General features: G+C 41.1%; 1 protein-coding gene across 1 annotated transcript in view; it reads right to left on the bottom strand.

Annotated features, from left to right (window-relative positions):
* Positions 1-22,487, bottom strand: part of RCAN2 (regulator of calcineurin 2) — a 260,301-nt gene extending 237,814 nt beyond the window's left edge. The window contains exon 1 of the mRNA XM_077903782.1: positions 22,334-22,487. The gene's annotated coding sequence lies outside the window, so the exon portion shown is untranslated. The remainder of the gene's footprint in view (positions 1-22,333) is intronic.
* Between the last annotated feature and the right edge of the window lie 255 nt (positions 22,488-22,742).

The following is a 22,742-nucleotide window of genomic DNA, read 5'->3' as shown; positions in this document are numbered from 1 at the left end:
TGTTGAAGCAGCAGAGTGCTATAATCAGATACTCATTTTAACACAATTCCCAAGAACTCAGCTGAAGGTGAGACGGGCATATGGTTGGAAGTGGCCCTAAGCCACTCTCAATAGGATTCTGCAAGAAGTGTTTGGGACTGAATTGTGCCCCCTCTTCTCCAAATTCCTATTTTAAGCCACAAGCCCCACTTACACTGTATTTGGAGATGGGGCCTGTAAGAGGTAATTAAGGTTAAAAGAAGTCATAAGGTTGGGGCCCTAATCTGATAGGATTTCTGGCATGATGAGAAGAAGAACACACATACCTTCATCCCGCACAGTGCACACACAGAGAAGGGATCATACAAGAACACAACAAGAAGGCAGCTGTCTGCAAGTCAGGAAGAGAGTCCTCACCAGGCACCCAATTGACTAACACCTTGGTCTTAGAATTCTCAGTTTTCAGGACACTGAGAAATAAATTTCTCTTTTTCAAGCCACTCAGACTACAGCATTTTGTTATGGCAGCCCACTCAGACCAATACGAATCTATGTACTAAGAAGTGGGGTGCTGCCGTAACAAATACCTAAAAATATGGAAGTGGCTTTGGAACAGGGTAATGAGTGGAGGCTGCAAGAGTTTTAAGGTGCATGCTAGAAAAGGTGTGATTGCCACAAAGGGATTCTTGGTAGAAATGCAGATGTTAAAAGCAATTTTGGAGATAGCTCAGAAAGAAAAGAGGACAACTAGAAAGAAAGCGCTCACCTTTGTAGAGACTACCTAAACATTCATGAATGGAACTTAGGTGCTTTGTGCTTCAAGAAAAGGGGAAAAAAGACCCCAAAGATGATTCAGAGATCAAGGCTGCCACTCCCACCTCTGGCCCAAGGGCAGGGGTGCTTCCTCCTTGGCTTCAGAGGGCGGGGCCTAAGCACAGAGCACACAGCAAGAGGGTGGCACCGCATGGAGCCAAAGGGAAAGGGCCATCCCACAGAGTCTTGGGGATGGGGATCATCTCAAGCCCTAAGAACCAAAAAGGATCATTCTTGAGCCTTAAGATCTCATGGAGTATGCCTCATTAGGTTTTAGACTTGCTTGGGACCCATCATCTCTCTCTTCTGGTTTCTCCTTTTTGAAATGGGAATATTTAAACTATGCCTGTCCCATCACTATATTATGTCCCAAACACATAACTTGTCTGATTTCACAGGTTCACAGCTGGTGAGGAATTCTGCTTCAGGATGATTTGCGAACCAGTCTCATCCATATCTGATTTAGATGAGATTTTGGATTTTAGCATCAGCTAGAAGGCTTTGGGAGCTTTGGGGGCTACTGGGGTGGAGTGAATGTATTTTACAAGTAAGAGGAACATAAATTCTGTGGATCAGGAGCAAAATGCTATGGACTAAATTGTGTCTCCCAATTCATATATTGAAGCCTAACCCCCAATATGTGACTATATTTGTATAAGGGCCCTTTAGAAGAAAATTAAAGTTAATTGGGGTCACAAGGATCCTAGGGTCATAAGGCCCTAATCTGATAGGACTAGTAACTTTATAAGAGGAGGAAGAGAAAGATTTCTCTCTCCTATTCTTTCTCTCCACACAGGTACAAAGAAGGACACTGAGAAAGTAGTCATCTGCAGGCCAGGAAGAGCATTCTCCCCAAGAATAGAACTGGCCAGAACCTTCATGGTGGACTTCTCAGCCTCTAAAACTGTGAAAAATCAATTTCTCTTGTCTAAGCCACTCAGTATTTTGTTTTGGCAGCCTGAGCTCACTGATTAAGTGATGATAGGTTTGAAAAGCAAGGAATGGGGATCCCTGGGTGGCACAGCGGTTTGGCGCCTGCCTTTGGCCCAGGGCGCGATCCTGGAGACCTGGGATCGAATCCCACGTCGGGCTCCCGGTGCATGGAGCCTGCTTCACCCTCTGCCTATGTCTCTGCCTCTCTCTCTCTCTCTCTCTCTCTGTGACTATCATAAATAAATTTTAAAAAATTTAAAAAGAAAAGCAAGGAATGAGTGGGAGATGGATAAAGTGGGGAATCAGGAAAACTTTAAAAAAAAAATCTCATATGGGATGCCTGAATAGCTCAGTGGTTGAGCATCTGCCTTCGGCTCCGGTCGTGATACTGGAGACCAGTGATCGAGTCCCACATCGGGCTCCCTGCATGGAGCCTGCTTCTCCTTCGGTCTGTGTCTCTGCCTCTCTCTCTCTATGTCTCTCATGAATAAATAAATAAAATCTTTAAAAAAGAATCTCACAGAGGCAAAGAGAATAGGTTTCAGAAAGGGAAGAATGGTCAAGGGCATTCATGCTATGTACAAGTTGGGGAGGCTAAAGACTAAGAAATAACCTTGATTTCCAGATTAGGGGTTCCATGACCTTTAAAAGGACAGCTACAAAAAAAGAGGAACAGAAGATAAATTGTACAAGATAAAGGAGTGAGTAGCTAGGAAAGGAAAACAGACAGTAGAAGGTACAGAATTTTCTTTCCAGAAATCATTTGCCAAAGCCCCACTCTATCCTTAGAAGAAAGTCAAGGCTTATTTTTCTCTAGGTGATCATATATGTCTTATGGTTTGAATAGTTTTGTTTTGTTTTGTTTTTTGTAAAGCAGGGAGTTCTTTCAGGCACTGTTGGGGATTTCCAAGGATTTGTTTAGGTGTTTTGTTCAATGGCTGACAAATACCAGATTAAAATGACTTTCCTGTTTCTCTGCATAAGAATCTCCCAGAAGCTTTGGAAATGTTTCCTCTTGGTCCAGGTAAATACCTGAAAATCCTTTATTTCATTGAAGTTGATGTTAAAGCAATCTTCAAAAAATCCCCAGAAATCCTGACAGGTGTCTGGGTTGTTCAGGGTTGAGTAGCATCAAGTCCCATTCTTGACCTTAGCATTTCTCCCTTGGCCCTGGCATCATTAACCCCCAACCAGGTTAGATCTAAAACAGTTCTTTTATCTCTGCTTCACTCCACATTCCAATAGGAAGAGGCCCCACTGACCATGGAAAGAACATAGTTTGGGCCCATTTCCCCCCAGGAGCTAGCACATGTCCTAGAGGAAGGTCAGTAACCACTTGGTAATAACTGGTCACCTGGAAATCTAGATGGAGGTGAGATCACTCTGCACATGACTGAAGACTTTTTTGGGGGACTTTTTTAGAACTCTATTAGTCAAGAAGAAATCCTGTAACAGCTGCACGTTACTTTCTACTACTTGTGTAGAAGTCAGGAGCAAGCATTGACAGGATGTCATAGAAGCATCTCTTGGCCATTTTTCAAAAAATATTCAGTTGAGCATGCTTCTGGTAGTTTATTTTTTTAAGATTTATTTATTTATTCATGAGAGAGAGAGAGAGAGAGGCAGAGACATAGGCAAAGGGAGAAGCAGGCTCCATGCAGGGAGCCTGATGCGGGACTCAATCCCAGGCCCCTAGGATCACGCCTTCTGGTAGTTTAAAAGTCATATTATGGCAGGCTAATTCCTTGACAGTAAAGATTAGGGCTTATTTTTAACTTCAGGCAGGCAGTGAATTGTTAACTCCATTGAGGTTGGGTGGGGGTGCTTTTTTTGGGAAGGAGATGAGAGCAGGTTGCTATTCCCACCTTACTTCTCCAGGGTCAATTCACTTGAAGGGAAGTTAAGGATAATTTCCAAGGCTTCACTCCTCTTCAAACAGGCAAAACAACTAAAATTCAAACAGTCTTTACTTATTGCTACTTGATAATTTATTTTGCTATAATCACTTTTCTTCCTTCACTTTGGTTAGTTTCTGAATTACGCAAAAACAGAGTTGTTGAAATGCTATACTCTCCAGCCTCTGATGATGACTACTGTTTCTGCTCTGGTGCAGAGCAGGATGGCTATTTGATTCCATGAGCTAACACTGGGGATCAAAAGTTATGTTTATTCATTCAACAAACAAATATTGAGGGTCTACCAGGCCCGATGAACAAAACATAGCAAAATGAACAACCAAGATCTGTGCTGTCATAGCTTTCAGAGTCAAGAGGGGATGTCATTAGTCACCAAAAAGGGTTTTCTTTCTCTTTTACCTTTTCAATGTTAGTCTAACAGGTATTCTCATGGACTTCCTTTTAAAATTTGGAACCCCCCCCAAAAAAAAATTGCAGATGAGCAAGGTGACACCATTAAGGAGTCAGGATTAGATAATGAGGAAGCACTGGTGGGTGATGCTGAAAATACTAATGTCATCTGTCATCCCCAAACCTATCTTATCCTCCACACAGCCTTATGAGATCACAGGGCAGTTATTACAATTCTCATTTTACAAAGTAGAAAACTCAGACTGAGAGTGGTTAAATGAGACTTGCCCAATGATTCACAGCTAGATTAGCAGAATTGGGACTAGAATGAAGATCTTCGATATCTTGATCTACCATTCTTTCCATCTCACCAAGCCAAAATAAGAAAAAACAAAAATAAATAAAATATATATTATATATACACATACACATATGGCATGCAACTAAAATAAATGACCCATAAAGCTTATGAAAGATTTATTTTGATGATTATGTAGAAAACAACACAGTGAATACTAGTAGTAACATAATCACAATGCTATCAACAGTCACCTTATCAGCTCCAAAATTTCAGTAATATTTCATGAGGGCGTCTTATACGCAAAGCCCTCAGGCAAGGTAGACACAATGGTGAATTACAAAACATGGGAGCAGCCCTTACAGGTTGAAAGGCTCTTAGAGGTGGAAGGTCCTTTAGCTTGAGTTCCTTACCTTACCTTGCTTCTGCACTCAATACACATGTATTGATTGAGTGATCAGTGCAGGCCTCTTTGCCACTGAAGCCATGAAAGTATTAAACAGGAAGAAAGCAAAAGGCAGCCTATAGTAAGTGCTCAGTAGCATTTCTGCTTCCATAGATCCTCCTTTCTCCCCTCTCCAACTCTAGAACTTAATGTTGCAAATGCTCTATGGGTTCCTAATAGCTTATTTATTAGCATAAAAAGTCAAAACTGGGAAGGCAGGGGCAAAAAGTTTGAGCAGCAGTTGATCCTTTTTAGGATAAAGTTACTGGTGAGCTCTTTAGGGTTCAATCCATAAAAACAAAATTGAGTCCACATCATTTTTGTGTAATACATATAAAAGCTAGTGTTAAACAGTGTTAAAACCACAGATGCTGGGGGCACCTGGGTGGCTCAGGGGTTGAGCATCTGCCTTTGGCTCAGCTTGTGATCCAGGGGTCCTGGGATCAAGTTCCACATCAAGCTCACTGTGGGGAGCCTGCTTTTCCCTCTGCCTGTCTCTGTCTCTCTCTCTGTGTGTCTCTCATGAATAAATAAATAAAATCTTAAAAAACAAAACAAAACAAAACACATAGATGCTGGAGCACCACTGCCTGGCTCTGAATCCCAGTTGAGCCACTAATCAGCTGTATGACTTTGGTGAAGTTACTTAACTTTCTTGGGCCTCAGTTTCTTCATCTATCCAATGTGGACAGAGATATTGTAATGTGTAACAATCAAATGTCATGTTACAAGTCAAAGTCTTAAAACTTTGTACATAATAAAAGGTAGACAGGTGTTACCTAGTAATATAAATATTATCTACTGAAAAGAGATGTGTCAGATAACACACTCAGAACCATGACAAGGCATAAAAATAAGGTAAAGTTAATGATTCCTATAAAATCAGCGCTGTCCTTTTCTCCCCAAGGTTAGTTGAAGACTTGGCTGGGATTAGGATCCATCCATCTTGCCATCTTTACAATGAAATTACCCTTGAAGAAGGTAGTATGGTTAAAAATAACATTGGAGAAAGGAATGGCCACAGCTCCTACCATTTAATGGCTAGCTCTAAACATATGGAAATGTTTGATGAGCTCTGTGTACAAGCTCTTCCTAATGAGGTCCTGGAAAGCTACTGCATACCTTTATCATTAGAGGTGACCAAGTAAGAATTTCCATAGCTTCTGCCTAAGAAGAGCCCTGCATTAAAAAAAAAAAAAAATGACAAATGGCCATTCTCATTAATAAAATGCAGGTTTGATCATCTGTTGCAAAGACAAGAATATACAAAGGATGAAAGAGCTGGCAGGAACTTTGATCGTAAATTTGTCCAACCCCTTCATCGTCATAAACTAGAAAACTGAGGCCAGAGTAGGCAAGGGAAGGCCCCACCTCTCGTGGGGAAATCACAGGTCACCCAGGACAAAAAAGCCCAGCTCTGATTTCCCCACTCAGCACCTTGCAAGGTTCTCCCTGTACCATGCAGAATGTCAGGGAATAATAATGGATGGTGATTCACAAATACTGATTGGGCACTTCAAGGTGTTTGATACTTTTCTACACATTTTATTAAAGTGGGGAAACCTTACTAAAATTTTAAATAAGAGAAGGACAATAAATGGAACACAGAAAAAAATGCCCTCTCTTTTAAAGGTTCCCCGAAGCTCCCCAAGGCTGGCATTGCTTTTATGCCAGCATTTACTTCCCAGCTTCCCGGACCTCAGCCCACAAGCCATGCTGCATGTCCACTGCTATAAAATTAACCTCTTCTCTCTTTGCATCAGATCTCACTGGTCTCTGTTCCAGTGCTCCAAAAATCTTACCAGGGATTCTTCAGAAGCAATACTAAAGAGCTAAGGATAAACACACTGTGATATGTTATCTCCTCTCTGAGTGTCTGCATTTACCAGGGCTTTCCTTTTCTTTACCCAAAAAAAGGAACAAATGTAATAATTTTGGACCAAATGAAAGACCTTTCAAACCAGAAGTCTCTTAAATCTCAATATGCTGTCATTATCTTCTCCATTTAGGTGGGGCCAGTGCTACTTCTTAGCTTGCGTTCACAAATCTTCATGGTGGTGCTGAGAAAATGATTTATAAACCATGGGTGATAGGCAGACACAACTGTCAGTTACCGGAGCCAGGACAAGGAGTGACAAAGAATATAAAGGCACCTCGATTGATAGGGCCAGTCAGAGGAGAACCACAGCAAGGGAGAATTTCTTCTAAGGTCAGACCTTAACCTTCCCAGATACGGCTGACAGGTTGAAAGGATACATCAATGCCTCCCTCACCCCTGAAGGCCAGATCCCTGGTGGGATCCACCTGGTGGGTGGAAGAGCATTGTTTTGGAAGTTTTCATAATGTAATGCAGAGGAATTCAGTTTGCTCAAATCCAAAAAATGTACAGAAGACCTTTTAAACCATTTTTATTGTGACCACAATCCTTAAATACATAAGAACATAAAACTAAGTTCTTAGAGTTTCAATTCCTCTAAAACCATCGAACTCCAACTGAATGTCCTAGCCAAATACAAAGGAAATGTTTAAAAAATCCAATTCAAACTCACAACATTGATATGATGTTCAGGTGATGATGTTTCTGCTAAAATAACCCTCCATTCTCACTGTTACTCACACTAAAAACTCCAACATGGATATTCTGTGGTTCCAAACCAACCCGTCACCCACCTTAAAGTAGACAGGACTCCCTTCCCACATTTCTTCACTCCTCACAAAACTAAACTGTACCGGACTGGTGCTCATACCATCATGTGCCTTCACCGAAGGCAAATGACAGCCCCAGTTCATTCTCATAAGCCCATGGCAACTAAAGTAGCATTGGCAGCAACTTGACTGGACATAAAAACATAAATTTAGTCACCAAAATCATACGGCAGTATTATTCATTAATACATGATGATCCAGAAGTGGCTAATATTATTTTGAATTATCAGTGAAATAAAAAAAAACCCAACATTTAAACATTACCATGTAGAAGTGGTCTTCCCCTCCCCCACGAATGCCTCTATGGACCCCATTTTGACAAGGAGTGATGGGCTGTAGAGGCAGAAGGGCCACTGGTGAATCCCTGGCTCTACCACTTGTTGACCTGCGAGCCCTTATGCAAGACACTCGACTTGCCTGAGCCTCAGTTCCCTCATCTAAATAAAATAGGGATAAAAATAGAGCCTATCTCACAGGGCTCAGAAGAGACTATGTGTGATAATACATGGAAAGTGCTCAGCCCAATGCCTACTGCCTACCAGGTACTCAATAGCCACAAGTATTTGTTTAGTCACACATTCTCGCCTCACAAAAAAAAGGGGCGGGGGAGAACACACTGTCTCACCCCAACAAAAGCATTTCAAAATGATCTGAGTTCAGACACCACCACCAGTCATATATACTTGTGTTCTGGAACATAAGGGGCGTGCACTAGATCACTTTCTGAGAAGAGGCCTTTTGACACACAGAGTAAGAGGAGACAGACTCATCTTTGGAGTTCCTTGTTTTTATGGTTAGCAATTATGTGAGGAGAACAAAGGCTTTAAAGACACTGAAAGGTGTTGGAATCATTAATCTTGTGTTTCTGAATTATTTAGGATGGATTTAATGATCAGTTCCTTTTACCACTGAATGGAGCGCCCACCGCACACAGGCCATGGTGAGGAGTATAGCGAGGCCGGGGCAGGGGTGGGGGTGCCGGATGGTCACAGCAGGAATGAGTAGAGGCAGTTCACCCTCAGAGTGCTTAGTGTCCAGAGGATGTAGGTAAACAAGAAAATTTAAAGTCTCCTGGACTCTAACTTCACTACAAGGACTGTGTTCTAGCTTTGATACCCTCGTGGCTAGCACAGACTTGGTGCATGGTGGGTGTGAGTGAATAAATGAATACATGAGTGAATGATGAATGATGAATGAATATGTAAGTGAATGAAATATAAAGATTAGCCCATGTATGTATCATAAATACAGGTTCAAAAAAAAAGTGGCTCTTTTGAAGGCTCAGAGCTTGAGGAAATCTGGAAAAGATAGAACTTGAAAGAAGACAGAATTTTAAGAAGCAGAAACAGGAGAATGGCCACCAATAATTTTATACAGTTTGCAATGTGCTCTAAATTAGTTCTCATTAGTAAGACAGCTCTTACCCCGATGATTATTACATGTAGCATTTCTATAACATTATATATCTGCAAATTGTATTCAACTGCTTCTTAGTTTGTTATTTATTATAAGGACTTTTGATTTATTTATAAACAACTTAGTGGTTCATTATTTATTAGAATAGGAAACTGAACAAATAATATCTGGTCTCTAGCAGCCTTGTCTCAATGATTACTATTGGCCCCCTAGGATTCACTAATAAGTAGCCATAAAAAAGTCAATTTGTAATTAGGAAAAGGAATGTGCATATTTGGCAGCATTCACATTGACATGATTGACAGCAAACAAGACTGCCATAAGCTCTGCAACCTAAGAGGAATAACCTCATAATGGTATTATATATTAAAAAATAAGCCACCACAAACCCTAGGATAAGAAAAGAGGTATATGAATGGCTTAAGCACTAATAGGATACTATAAAGGCTGCATACAAATATCTCATAGTAGAAACCCAAAAGCAAAAAGAGATATAATTTTAGAAAATCTCTCAAAGGACTGGCCTGATCAAAAAAGAATAATTAAAACTGAATTTAAAAAATCTGGCAAAGAAAACGACTGTCTCAGGGAGGATGTCACTAAACTAGATAATGACCATTTCTACTAGATGTTTTTAAATTTAGATGATTTCAAATGACTACAAGATTCTTTTCTCATATATTAAAAAAAATCCTTCATCTAAGTGTTTATATTCTACTCTTGGAACATCACTTTTTTTTTTTTTTTTTTTTTTTGCAGGAAGAAGATTATCTGTATCTTTATTTATTTGTTTATTCACTCTTTTGGAAGGAAGAAGTATTATTATAGCTTTTCAAAGCCTTAGGAACACAGAAATGAGGAGTCCTGAGAAGAAGAATGGGGGTAACAGATTCTAAAGGGAAAGTCTCTGCACAAGGTCAGAGGAAGGACTCCGTCATGATCTAGAATCACCCTTCTACAAATGGAAGAACTCAAAGAGAGCTCATGGTCTATGGGGGGTGGGGTAGAGTGAGTGCTGCTGGGATCTCTTGGGAAATCTCCATCAGCCTCCCAGATACACGGGAATCAGCAGCCCCCAAATATCAGCTGGTGAATGTCTCTAATCTTTATTATTCTTTGGATCTTCTTTCCTAAAAGATATGCCCTTGAAATTTATACTGTCATAAAAATACCTAGGATTGGTTTTCATGAATATCCATTAACGTACTTCTAATTTTGTTCAGATAAAATAACCTTCTCATAGTACCACACCTTGGCTTGAGCTGTAAGACAATAGCCAGGTATGGCCGTGACAGCATGGTGACAGTTGGGCCAAGAAGTAGAGGTTCTATTCAAGGTGAGAAGAAACGCTGAAAGCATGGTATATAACTGGGCCTTCTCACCCAACACAAGAGCCTTTGCAAAAAGTAGAGTCATACTTATATGAGAGATTTTTAAACAGCAATTTGAAAGAATAAAACTAGAAGCCTCATGAGGAGCCACTACGATTGGAGATTTCCACATTCAGAGACCCTTCAGGCCATTTCATGAATAAGAGGGTCATCCCTACAGCACCTGCCTTGTGGCCTATAGGAGCTATTTAGGTTAATACAAAGAAGCATGAAAAAGCAGAGCACCACACAGGCAAAACCATGCATCTGGGTTTTCCCACAGGATCACTGTGGGCTGTCCTATGTCTCATGTCAGTTATTAAAAATTTCATAATACACAATTGAACCTATGTAGAGTCATGCTCTACAGTTTCTGGTTTAATAGTCTGAACAGTTTTCACACAGCCTGAAGGAAGGCTTGAATCAGAGTAATCTGCATCTAGGGGAGGTGAGGCAAGGTGTCCAGGTTTACCATCTATCTCACCTCCATCTGGAGACAGTCTTTCCAAATGGGTCTGCACACAGGTGAGGGCCATGCAAATCTCCCTGGCCCTCTAGAATGACACCAGCCCTGCAAGTGTAGTTGCAGAGCAAAATGAGGAATCCCTTCTCCCCACCCATGATATTGCAGGAGGCAGAAACCAAAAGCAACATCCAAGATTAAACCAAGAATCCCCTTGGGTTGTTCATGAACTGTGGTGCTTGAACAAGGTCAGAAGGTACGCCTTGAAAATCTGCCCAAGCGAGTATTTCAATTCAGAGCTTCATCTAAATGTCACCTTGTCAAATTTTGAAGTTTAATGCTAAACAACAGCTGTGTGTGGCACAGAAATCACCAAGAGACAGAAAAATAAGAAAATAAAGGATACCAAATAAACACATTTATGATAGATCAGTTGCTGAATATCTTGCCTGACCAAAATTTAACCTTTTTATAAATGGTTGTTCGTACATCATAAAAGATCAAATGAATATCATTAATGCAACACAGCAGGAAAAAAATCAACCTATTCATGAATTAATACTTTGCTTCCACTCGTTGTGTCAAAGCTGAGACTCTGCTCTTGAGCACATAAATTTTTGTTTGAACTACCATTAATTTATCTGAATTCACTATCCTCTATTTCAAAATTCATATGATACCTGTAATCAAATAAATAATTTCTTTCTGAACAAATTATTAAACCTCAAGAGATAAGTATAAATTGGACTCTGATTTGTCCTGGTGAGACCCATTACTAGACTTTTATCTTTAATGGCTACAGAGGCCAAAATAAAAAATAAATTATATTCATTTAGCCTATCTTACAGAAAATTTCATGGGGAAAATGATACATATTAGCTGTTTATCTCAATAAATTGGTCAATACCATCAACCTGGTTGATGACAGCCTGATAGCAAATGCAGAGGCTCTTTTTGAAAGACTACTGATTAATCACCAAGTTAAAATTCTAAAATAATAACCATTCAAGTGATTTTTAAGAACATTCCAATTGAAAGCCTTAGTCATTTGTACAAATGCATTGTGCATTGTACTCTGCATTGTGTTCCACTTCGTGAAAGATAAAAATACATACCTGACTGAAGCTTTGCCCAGAAGGCCCTGCCAATAGGGGAAGGGGAACCAGTCAAACCCAACTCAAGAAAATGAAGAGACAAACTTGCTGTTGATATTTTTCAGGATTTAAAGGCAAACTGAACCAGTTCTCCCTCAAACGGAGGTTGCTAATTCTGCTTAGTTTAAGTCAGCTTTAGTAGCTCAACAGGCTGCAATGACAGCTGTCAGTGTTCTAGCCCCACACCACCCATGTCAAATGCCAAGCCCCTGGTAACAGGACCACCAGCAGAAAAGTGAAGCCACTATAGTTAACTCTCCTATAAACACTTATGCAGGTATAATCTACTAGCTCCCCACCCATACATTCTCCACTCCCACACAAAAAGCCCAGCCTCCCTACACCAATTGTTAAGCTGCTACATTTCCAGAGTAAAGGTTATCTCTGGAAAGCACTAATAGCAGCCACCCATTACTTCTACCCAAAAGAGTGCTTACAAGCAGGACAGAGGTGAGCCCTACCTTCTAATGCACTGCTTATGGGAATGTTAATTACTACAACCCCTTGGAAAAACAAAGGCAATGTCAACATATAGGGAAAGCTTAGAGAAGGTTCATCTATTTGAGTTAAAGTAATTTGATACTTTGGTTGATTAGGAATCATCTAAATGTCCAACTATAGGAGGGAAGGTAAATGGATTTGGTAAAATCATACAAGGGAATACTATGCAGACACTGAAAGCAATGTTCACAAAGGCTGTTGACTTCACATGAAAAGTTACTTAATATGTTTGGTGAAATGCACAGAGGGCAAAATTCTATACAGAGTACGATCCCAATTCTACATTGGGAATGCATATAAAAAGTCTGAAAGGACATACAACAAAATGTTAATAGTAATTATCATTTGCTCGTGGTAGTACATGTGATTTTCATTTTCTCTTTTTATATCATTCTGTTTTAATTTTTTTGAATTTTATAGAAAGCACATAAGTCCAAGAAAAAGAAACCATTAAAAAACAGGCCAGAGGGTCCCTAGTTTTCTGGCTAGGTAGACAGACCTCACCAGACACTGGGGAATATTTCTAGCCTTCTTAAGCAGATTCCATGTCCCACCTGTTGCTTACACTTAAACCCTGGTGATGATTTCTTGTACATCATGGCTATGTCTTTCTCGACCTTGGCTTTGACTTTCAGCCTTCTCTGTTTATACTAAAATATCCCTCTAGCAGTTATGTCTTGTCTGTAAATCATGTTCTCCACTCCCTCCCCTTTACCAGCGGGACCCACTTCTGTGGTCTGTCTAGTCAGCCTCCTCCTGGTCCAGTCTAGTCAAGTCTTGGATGACAACAAGTAAGTTACCCTTGAAACAAAGAGGCATCATAAACAAACTACCAATAAAAAGGGCAAGGAAATAGTTTTCTTAATGCATTCTATAAAAGCATTTTATACACAGTAGACCTCCTTCTCCAAACAGAACTGGAGCTATACCAGGCCCAACTATGACTGATCTCTTGGGAGGTCCCCACTGTGGCGATCATCCTTAACACCTGTGCAGGGGATTGTATTTTTCGGTGCACATTCACAGGCTCACAGCATTTCATCCTCACTACTCTGTTCGTTGGGAAGATCAAGTATTCTTTTCCTAATTTTGTAGAGATAAGAAAACTGCAATCAGAGAATGTGCTTGTTTCTCCTAATCCTCAGGGTGCACTCACGTGTTAATCGTGATGATAATAACCACATGGTGGAGTTGTTGTAAGGATTAAATGAGCAGTGTCTGAAACAAGGGGAGCATTCAACAAATGCCAGCTCCTATGACTGTTAGGTCAATGGGAAGCTCAAGGTTACATAGCTGGGATGTGACAGCGTCAGGATGAGAATCCAGGCCTTTTCATGCCAAGTTTATGCTTTTTCTACTTTATCCTCAGCACTGTAAGAGGAGTATTAGGGAATGGCCCATGCCCTCAAAGAACTTATAATATTTTGTAGCAATCGATACATGAAACAACCAAGCAGTTATTCCCACAGAGAACTAAGACAACAGTAATAAAAACTAGGATACAGCTCTCAAAGAATTATGCAATTATTTTGTCCAACAGCAACTGTTACTGTTACAATATCTTCTTATGCACACATTCCAAAGCTTAGAAAACCCAAGTTTCATCCTTGTTTCAAAGTGAGTTGTGTATGGAGGGAATCAGATATGAAAATAAGTCCCTTTCCATACTAATAATAGAAAATATTTTCTGTGGGCACTCAGAACTTCAGGAAGTTTGAGCTATTTTTGGAAACTTCTCTTTAGCTTCCAGAAAGTACCATTCATGATCGTACACTTTTTTAAAGGGAGTTAAAAACAGCTTTGGTTGAGCTTAAGGCTGCTTCTTAAAAAAAAAAAAAAAAAAAATCTTCAACTTGATTCATTAAATTAACCTATAACATATGACACCTGGCAGCTGGTAACACAGGAGAAAAGACACAAGGACAGTGAACATTTTAAAGGCAAAGGCGGCATGCATACAGAGCAGGAAGTCATTCTGTCGATGTATATTTGATACCATAAAAATAATCCCATGATAATGGGATCCAGAATTTCCAACCGTAGACATATTATTTCTTTACGATAATCCTGGCCTATTTGTGACATGACAAAAGAAGAGCCAAAAACTTTGTGTTATGGAATGTTGAAGCTTCTTTATATATGTAAGAGAGTAATTTCCTAATGGATACTTTGAGATTCACATCTTGCTTCTTTATATATGTAAGAGAGTAATTTCCTAATGGATACTTTGAGATTCACATCTTGGAAGGTTTTTAATGTGCCACATGTTTTTATATTCCCAATATATACTACTTTCTAAGATAGAAAAATGATACTTATTAAGGGGTGGCCCTTAGCAAAACTATGAAGTAGGAGAAGGATTTCTTAAGAAACACTCTACCTGGGATCCCTGGGTGGCACAGCGGTTTAGCGCCTGCCTTTGGCCCAGGGCGCGATCCTGGAGACCTGGGATCGAATCCCACGTCGGGCTCCCAGTGCGTGGAGCCTGCTTCTCCCTCTGCCTATGTCTCTGCGCCTCTCTCTCTCTCTCTCTGTGTGACTATCATAAATAAATAAAAATTAAAAAAAAAAAAAGAAACACTCTACTTACCTTTACTGCATGTCTGTTCCCCTGGGAGTGAGGGGTGAAAATTCCCACTTACTGAGTCCCTTCAATGAGGCACTTGGGTATGCAGTGCCTGCTTTATGTTATCTGTGTCAATCCTTACAACAGCCTTGCAACACATACGAGTCCCCCCAATTATTCAGAGATGAAGAAACTAAGTCTCATAGAATTTATGTGACACATATAAAATAAAGAAGCTGATCAGTGACTACGGAGAGTCCTCCACTTGGTGCTCATTCAGGTTGCCCCCTGTTGAACTGGGCTCTCCCAACATCAATACCCATTAGTACCTACACTATAAACCAGTTCACATCAAACTGTTAAGGACGGGCCATCATTTGAGTTAGTCTTCTTCATTTTTAAAAATTTTTAAAGATTTATTTATTTGTTCTAGAGAGAGAGGGAGCATAAGCAGGGGAAAGGCAGAAAGAGAGAGAGAGAGAAAGAGAGGGAGAGAATCTCCAGCAGGCTCCATACCCAGCACTGTTGGTGGAAGACAGCATGGTGGCTCCTCAAAACATTAAAAAGAGAAATAGTATCTGATTCAGTAATTCCACTACTGGGTATTTACCCAAAGGAAACAAGAACAGTAATTCAAAAGGATATATGCACCCCTATGTTTACTGCAGCATTGTTTACAATAGCCAAGATAGGAGAAGCAGCCCAAGTGTCCATCCATAGATGAACTGATAAAGAAGAGGTACCATATGTGTGTGTGTTATACATATCTATAACTCAGCCATTAAAAAGAATGAGATTTTGCCATTTGCAACAACATGGATGAATCTAAAGGATGTTAGACTGAGTGAAATATGTCAATCAGAGAAAAACAAACACCATTATGATTTCATTCCTATGTGGAATTTAAGGAACAAAACAAACAAGACAAAAATCAGACTCTTAAATACAGAGAACAAACATGGTTGCCAGAGGGGTGGCAGCTGGGGGGTGAGTGAAATAGATAAAGGGGATTATACTTATCCATGAGCATTGAGTAATGTATAGAACTGCTGAATCATTATATTGTTAAAAAGAAGGAGGGGGAGGAGGTAAAGGAAGAAGAGGTAGTAGTGGTAGCAGTAGTAATAGTACTCCTATTCTATTAGTGACCAGGTAGGGGGCACCTGGGTGGCTCAGTCGGTTGGGCATCCAATTCTTGATTTTAGCTCAGGTCATGATCTCAGGATGGTGAGACTGAGCCCCTCAATGGGCTCTGCACTGTGCATGGAATGTGCTTAAGATTCTCTTTCTACTTCCCGCTTCCCCTTCCCCCCTTGCACTCTCACTCCGTCTCTCTCTCTCTCAATCTAAAAAAAAAAAAAAAAAAAAAAAAAAATTAAAACAAGAATAAAATAAAAGTGATCAGAGAGGCATAATTTTAACCTAAATCAGTGGCTCTATAGTAAATTTGAGACACAGTGGCAGGACTTCAAAATGTCAAGACTCGAGAGATCATCTAGTCAATCTCTTCTCCCATTACTATACAGATTTAAAACAACTAAAGCCTAAGAAGGGCTGTGACTTTGCAGACGTCACACAACAAATCAGGTGTAGAGCCCAGATGAGAGCCAGGATTCTGACTCAGGGCTGTTCTCTTTTACGGCAGCAGCCACAAATATTCAAACATAGGGTACAAAAATACATTCCAGACTTAAAAGACTTATTCCAATGTATTAATTCACACTGGTGATTCAGAGTGCTGGTCAGGCCCAAGTGCACCTCTTATTAATTGTGTGGCCTAGATAAGGTACCCTCTCTTTGCCTTGGGTTTCTGGTCAATTATATGAGAATAACAATAGTGTTTGCCTCATTCGGTTACTGTGTGGGTCAAATGTGATAACTCATAGAGCTCTAACCTCTTTGTGCTCAGCATAAACAATGAATGAATGTTACATTATTATTATCACTGAAATTATTTTTACTGTTATTACTACTACTACTAGCTCAGATAAATGACAGTTCATACATTCACTTTTGGGGAAAGAGTAGAAATAATCTCCTGCTAGCAAATTCATCTCCATCTTCTCTAAAGGCAGCCCTAACAGTCTCAGGAATGAAGGTAAGACAAGTAGAAGGTTAGCACCAGAAACAAAGAAATTACCTTTGAAAAGTGCCTACTGAGCATTTTCACATGATGTTTAAAGTAAAAATTCCCCATTTTTCTCAAATCTACTCTTTCTCGGTTACTGCCCTTTTCCGTCACTGTATTGAGATATAATTAATATGTAATACTGTATTAGTTTCAGGTGCATATCATAATGATTTTGTATTTATATATATTGCAAAGTGACTGCCACAATAAGTTTAGTAAATATCCATCACCTCACATATTTACATGTTTTTTATTCCTTATGATGACAACTTTTAAGATTTACTTTCTAGGCACCTTTCAAATATATAGTACACAGTTATTAACTATAATCACCATGATATACATTACATCTTCAGGGCTTATTTCTCTTACAACTAGAATTTTAACCCCCTTCATCCATTCCCCCCACCTCCCATCCCCCACTTCCTGGCAACCAAAACTCTGTTCCCTGTATCTATGAGCTTGTTGTTTTTTTAATTCCACATATAAGTGAGATCATGCAATACTTCTTGTTCTCTGTCTGACTTACTGACTTAGCATAATGCCCCCAAAGTCCATCCATGTTGTTGCAAATGACAGTATTTTCCTCTTTGTGTGGCTGAATAGTATTCTAGTCTATATATCTGTATCTATATCTATTTTATCTTATAGTTTTTTATCCACTCATTCATCTGTGTACACTTGGGTTGCCTCCATGTCTTGGTTATTATAAATAATGCTGCAATGAACACAGGGTGGAGATATTCTCTCAAGATAGTGATTTTGTTTCCTCCTGATAAATTTCCAGAAGTGGGATTTCTGGACCATATAATAGTTCTACTTTTAATTCTTTAGGACTTCCATGCTGTTCTCTGTAACAGCCACACCAATTTATCTCCCCACTAACAGTGTACAGGGATTTACCTTTTCCCACATCCCTGCCAATACTGTGTCTTTTTTGTTCTATTAGTTTTGTGTTGATAAGAGCCATTCTAATAGGTGTCAGGTGATTTCTCATTATGGTTTTGATTTCCACTTCTCTGATGGTTAGTGATGTTGAGCACTTTTCCACGTACTCATTGGCCATGTGTATGTCTTCTTTGAAAAAAACTGTCCTCCATTTTTTAAATTGGACTATTTGGAGTTTTAGCTATTGATTTATATGTATTCTTTATATACTTTGGATATAACCCTTACCAGATAAATGATTTGTAAATAGCTCCCACTCGATGGGTTGCATTTTGTTGATGGTTTCCTTTGTTGTAAAGAAGCTTTTAGTTTGATGTAGCCCATTTGTTTATTTTTGCTTTTGATTTCTTTGCTTTTGTTGACAGATCCAAGAAATCATTGCCAAGACCAATGTCAAGGAGATTACCCCCATGCTTTCTAAAATAAATTTCATGGCTTCAAATCTTACATTCACGTCTTTCATCCATTTTTGTTTGTTTGTTTTTTAAACCTGTGTTTCAGGTAAGCTTATTTATTTATTTATTTATTTATTTATTTATTATTAATGAGAGATACAGAGAGAGAGAGAGAGAGAGGCAGAGACACAGGCAGAGGGAGAAGCAGGCTCCATGCAGGGAGCCTGACGTGGGACTCGATCCCGGGTCTCCAGGATCAGGCCCTGGGCTGAAGGCAGGCACTAAACCACTGAGCCACCGGGGCTGCCCCTTTCATCCATTTTGAATTAATTTTTGCGTATGGTATAAGGACAGTGGTCCAGTTTTATTCTTTTGTATGTGGCTGTCAAGTATTCCCAACACCATTATTGAAGAGACTATCCTTTCCTCACTGTATATTCTTCCTTTGTCATAAAATAATTGACCATATATGTGGGTTTATTTTGGGATTCTCTATTCTGTTCGATTGATTCTCGTATTTGTTTTTATGCCATGTTGTTTTAGTTACCATGATTTTGTAACATAGTTTAAAATCAGAAAGTGTGATATCTCCTGCTTTTTCTTCTTTCTTGAGATTGCTTTGGCTATTTCCGGTCTCTGTGAGTCCATACAAATTTAGGATTATTTGTTTTATTTCTGTGAAAAATGTCATTGTTATTTTGATAAGGACTGCGTCAACTCCATAGATTGCTTTGAGTAGTATAGACTTTTTTTTTTTTTTTTTTTTTAGACATAGAGAGAGAGGCAGAGACACAGGCAGAGGGAGAAGCAGACTCCATGCCGGGAGCCCGACGCAGGACTCGATCCCAGGTCTCCAGGATCAGGTCCTGGGCTGAAGGCAGGCGCTAAACCACTGAGCCACTCAGGGATCCCTGAGTAGTATGGACTTTTTAACAATATTAATGCTTCCCATCCATGTGCACAGAATCTCTCTCCATTTATTTGTATCTTCAATTTCTCTCATCAAGGTAATAGTTTTCAGTGTACAAGTCTTTCATCTCCCTGGTTAAATTTATTCCTAGGTATTTTATTCTTTTTGATATAATTATAAATGGGATTGTTTCTTTACTTTATCTTTCTGATAGTTCATTATTAGTGTATAGAAATTCAATTTATTTTTGTAAATTGATTTTATATTCTGCAGCTTTACTGAATTTATTAGCAACAGTTTTTTAGTGCAGTTTTTAGAGTTTTCCATATACATGTCATCTGCAAATACAGACATTTTTACTCCTTCCTTTCTTATTTAGTACCTTTCATTTATTTATTTTTCTGGCCTAAATGCTCTGTGTTTAAGACTTTCAGAACTATGTGGCAAGAGTGAGCATCCTTGTCTTGCTCCTGATCTTAGAGGAAAAGATTTCAGTTAAAATTCCCCACCTTTCTCAAATCTAATCTTTCTCATTTAATTCCTAACCCAGTTAAAAACCTGAACATCCATCTAAACATCAAGTCCTTCCGCACCACTACCCACTTGGTGACCCTGTGCCATTGATTCTCCCTCTGAAATGTCTCTCTGAGGATGTCTCTTCTCTTTCTGCAATCTACCTGGTTGAGGCACAACTAATTTTATTTATTTATTTACTGACTGACTGACTTATTTTGCTTGGAACACTCCAGTGGTCTAAAATCTCAGCTCCTTCCCCTTTGCAACACCATCTATCTTACTTATCATCTCCAAAGTCACTTTTGCAAAATACGAATTAGATTAAATCATCCCTCCCATAAAGACTGTATAATTTCTCCTCTTTAGCAGGATATATTCGCATCCGAGGCTCACTGAAAGAACCCTTTGCTCAACTTCTCCTGCCACCCCGTCACTTCAGAGTACCCAAATCTTTTTTCAACACGAACTTTCTTTGAATGTGGAACACCTACCTAGCCCCTTCTCTAGAAAACTGCAACTACTGGAATGCAGTATTTTCTGCAAGCACAATATTTTCTGCAAGCTCTTCCAGAGTCCCTCCACCCTTCCCTCTGGGCTTCCAATGAAGTTGTTCCTATTTCCACTTAACCATTCACCATGTGGATCACTATTACTTATTTTCTTATCCTTCTTTTCTGCTAAATTGATTTCTGAAAGATATGGGCCTCATTCTTTTATCCTCTGTCACAGGACCTACGTAAGGCACAGTACCACGTGCATAACAAAGAACTGCTGAATCAACTGAGTGGATGGTAGTAAAAGGAATAATAAAATGAGACTTTGGTGACTATCAAAGCTGATCTCAATTAAAGCCAGTTTCTGTAACATATATAAGTAACTGCAAATGATTACGTAAGTAGTTTTCAAAAGAGTGTGATACGAACTTGCAAATGGCAAAGCTCTCAAGTTCCCACTTAACGCTTGTTAAATGTTCATCAATGCAGAGAGACCGCCACATCCTCCCAGAGTTAGCTGGCTTCTGCAGGACCTGCATTCTGAAAGCTCCTGCAATCCTGCAGCTTTATGGAGGACACTTCTCCCTCACAAAATTCTGCGGACTGGATTCGGGTAGTAGATGCTCAATAAACACTGATTTCATTTGCAGTGAATTTGAAAGCAAAGTGCAACTCACATTTTAGACTAATTCAATGCAACGACTGATTGTACTTAAGATAATAGCTCTAAGGCTAAAGAAAATCAATGGGGAGACTGAAAAGCAGCCAAATGCTCACTCCTCTGCCTTGTTCCACAGTCAATGCTGACCTGTTTCTCGATCCTTTCCAGCTTCTAAGCTTTTTGGACCTCACTGTTTCCCCCAGAATGGAGGGAGCCAGTTAGCAAGTGTTGCCCTGTACCTGCGATATATTTGCCCTGTGTTTTGATGTTGATGTAATACGTGAGAAAGGTGAGTGGCTTTTTTTTAAAAAAAAAAAAAAAAACGTCCTAGTTTTCCTAAAGCCTTCCCTCCGTGTGAGAGGTGAAGTGGGATTCCAGCTGAAGGCAGGAGGAAGTGTGGACTGGAATGCTGTAGCACTTTTTCACCTTCAGCTGTGGGCCTGTGTGGTAAAGGGAGTCCAGAAACTTTTGTTTCCACTAAAATGATATTTAAAACCAAACAAACAAACAAACAAACAACAAAAGCTCTAAATTCGGCAGCAAACTCTAAATTCGATGTCTATTGAACACTTGTATTCCAATGTAGGAAATAGGAAAAGTCTCAAAACATGCCCTCTGCTATAATTCATTCTGGGATAAGAAAAAGACAGCAGGGCCCCGGAGAATCAATCATTAACTAAAAGTCAAACCGAGACACCCTGGAAACCGGGGAGGCCACAGGCGGCCGGATTTGCCTGTTCCCTCCGGTGACTCTAGAGCGAAGCATCCCACAGGCGGACAAACTCGGCACACTGCTCCCTTCTATTTCACTTTTCAAACTTGAAGTTATTTTTAGATGACCCATGCCCGCTAATCCCAGGCAGGACAATTCCCAGCCCGCTGCGCCTCAAAGTACCTTCCTTCTCCCCGGCACTTTTTTTTTTTTTTTTTTTTTTTTTTGGTAAGCACTGGGAAAGGGGCCTCTCCGTTTTCTCCTCCTTTCTCAGCGTGTAGTCCACCTTCCCCGTGTCCACACCTCGGTCCCGGGGGCGCGGCGTCATCCTCGCTGTTCTACTTATGCACCTGCTGCCGCCGCCGCTGGACAGGCGCGCCCTGGGGCCACCGGGAGCGGGGCAGGGGCAGGGGCAGGGGCAGGGGCAGTCGGAGACCCGCGCCCTCTAGAGGGGGGTCAGGAGCGCCGGCGGCCGCAGCGCCCCCCGCCCCCCGCCGCCCCAGCGCGCGCCCCGCCCGCCCCCCGCCCGCCGCGCCCCCCGCCGCGCCCCCCGCCGCGCGCAGCCCCGACCGGACCGGGCGCAGGGGCGAGCGGGCCAGCGCGTTACATAACCGACCTGCGGGGCGTCCGCGATGCGCCGGCGGAGGCTGAGGCGGCGGCTGGGGTTCGCGGGGCCGGCGACTGCGGCTCACCTGCCCGCCCGGCGAGCGCGTGGGGGGGCGCGGGGCCCGCGGGCCTGGGCGTGGGGCCGTGCGCGGCGCGCCCCGCCTCCGGGCGCCGAGGTCCGCGTGTGCCCGGCTCCCGCCTCCTCCCGCCCGCTCCTCCCCGCAGCCTCGGCCGCCGTCAGCCGGGACAAAGCGGCTCCGGGGAGGGGCCGAGCGGGCGGCTCGCGCCGGAGCCGGCGGAGATGGGCGCGCCCCCAGCTCCGACTCATCGGGCCAACCTCCAATCAGACCCCAGGAAGCCGAAAGCCCCTGAGTGGCCTCCTCTCCTCCCCTCCCCCGTGACCCGGCGCCCTTCCCGCG

This window comes from Canis aureus, chromosome 7 (assembly GCF_053574225.1).
Source record: "Canis aureus isolate CA01 chromosome 7, VMU_Caureus_v.1.0, whole genome shotgun sequence".
In the NCBI taxonomy this organism is placed as follows: domain Eukaryota; kingdom Metazoa; phylum Chordata; class Mammalia; order Carnivora; family Canidae; genus Canis; species Canis aureus.
Note: the sequence above shows the minus strand (reverse complement) of the source record. Positions and strands in the feature narration are given on the sequence as shown.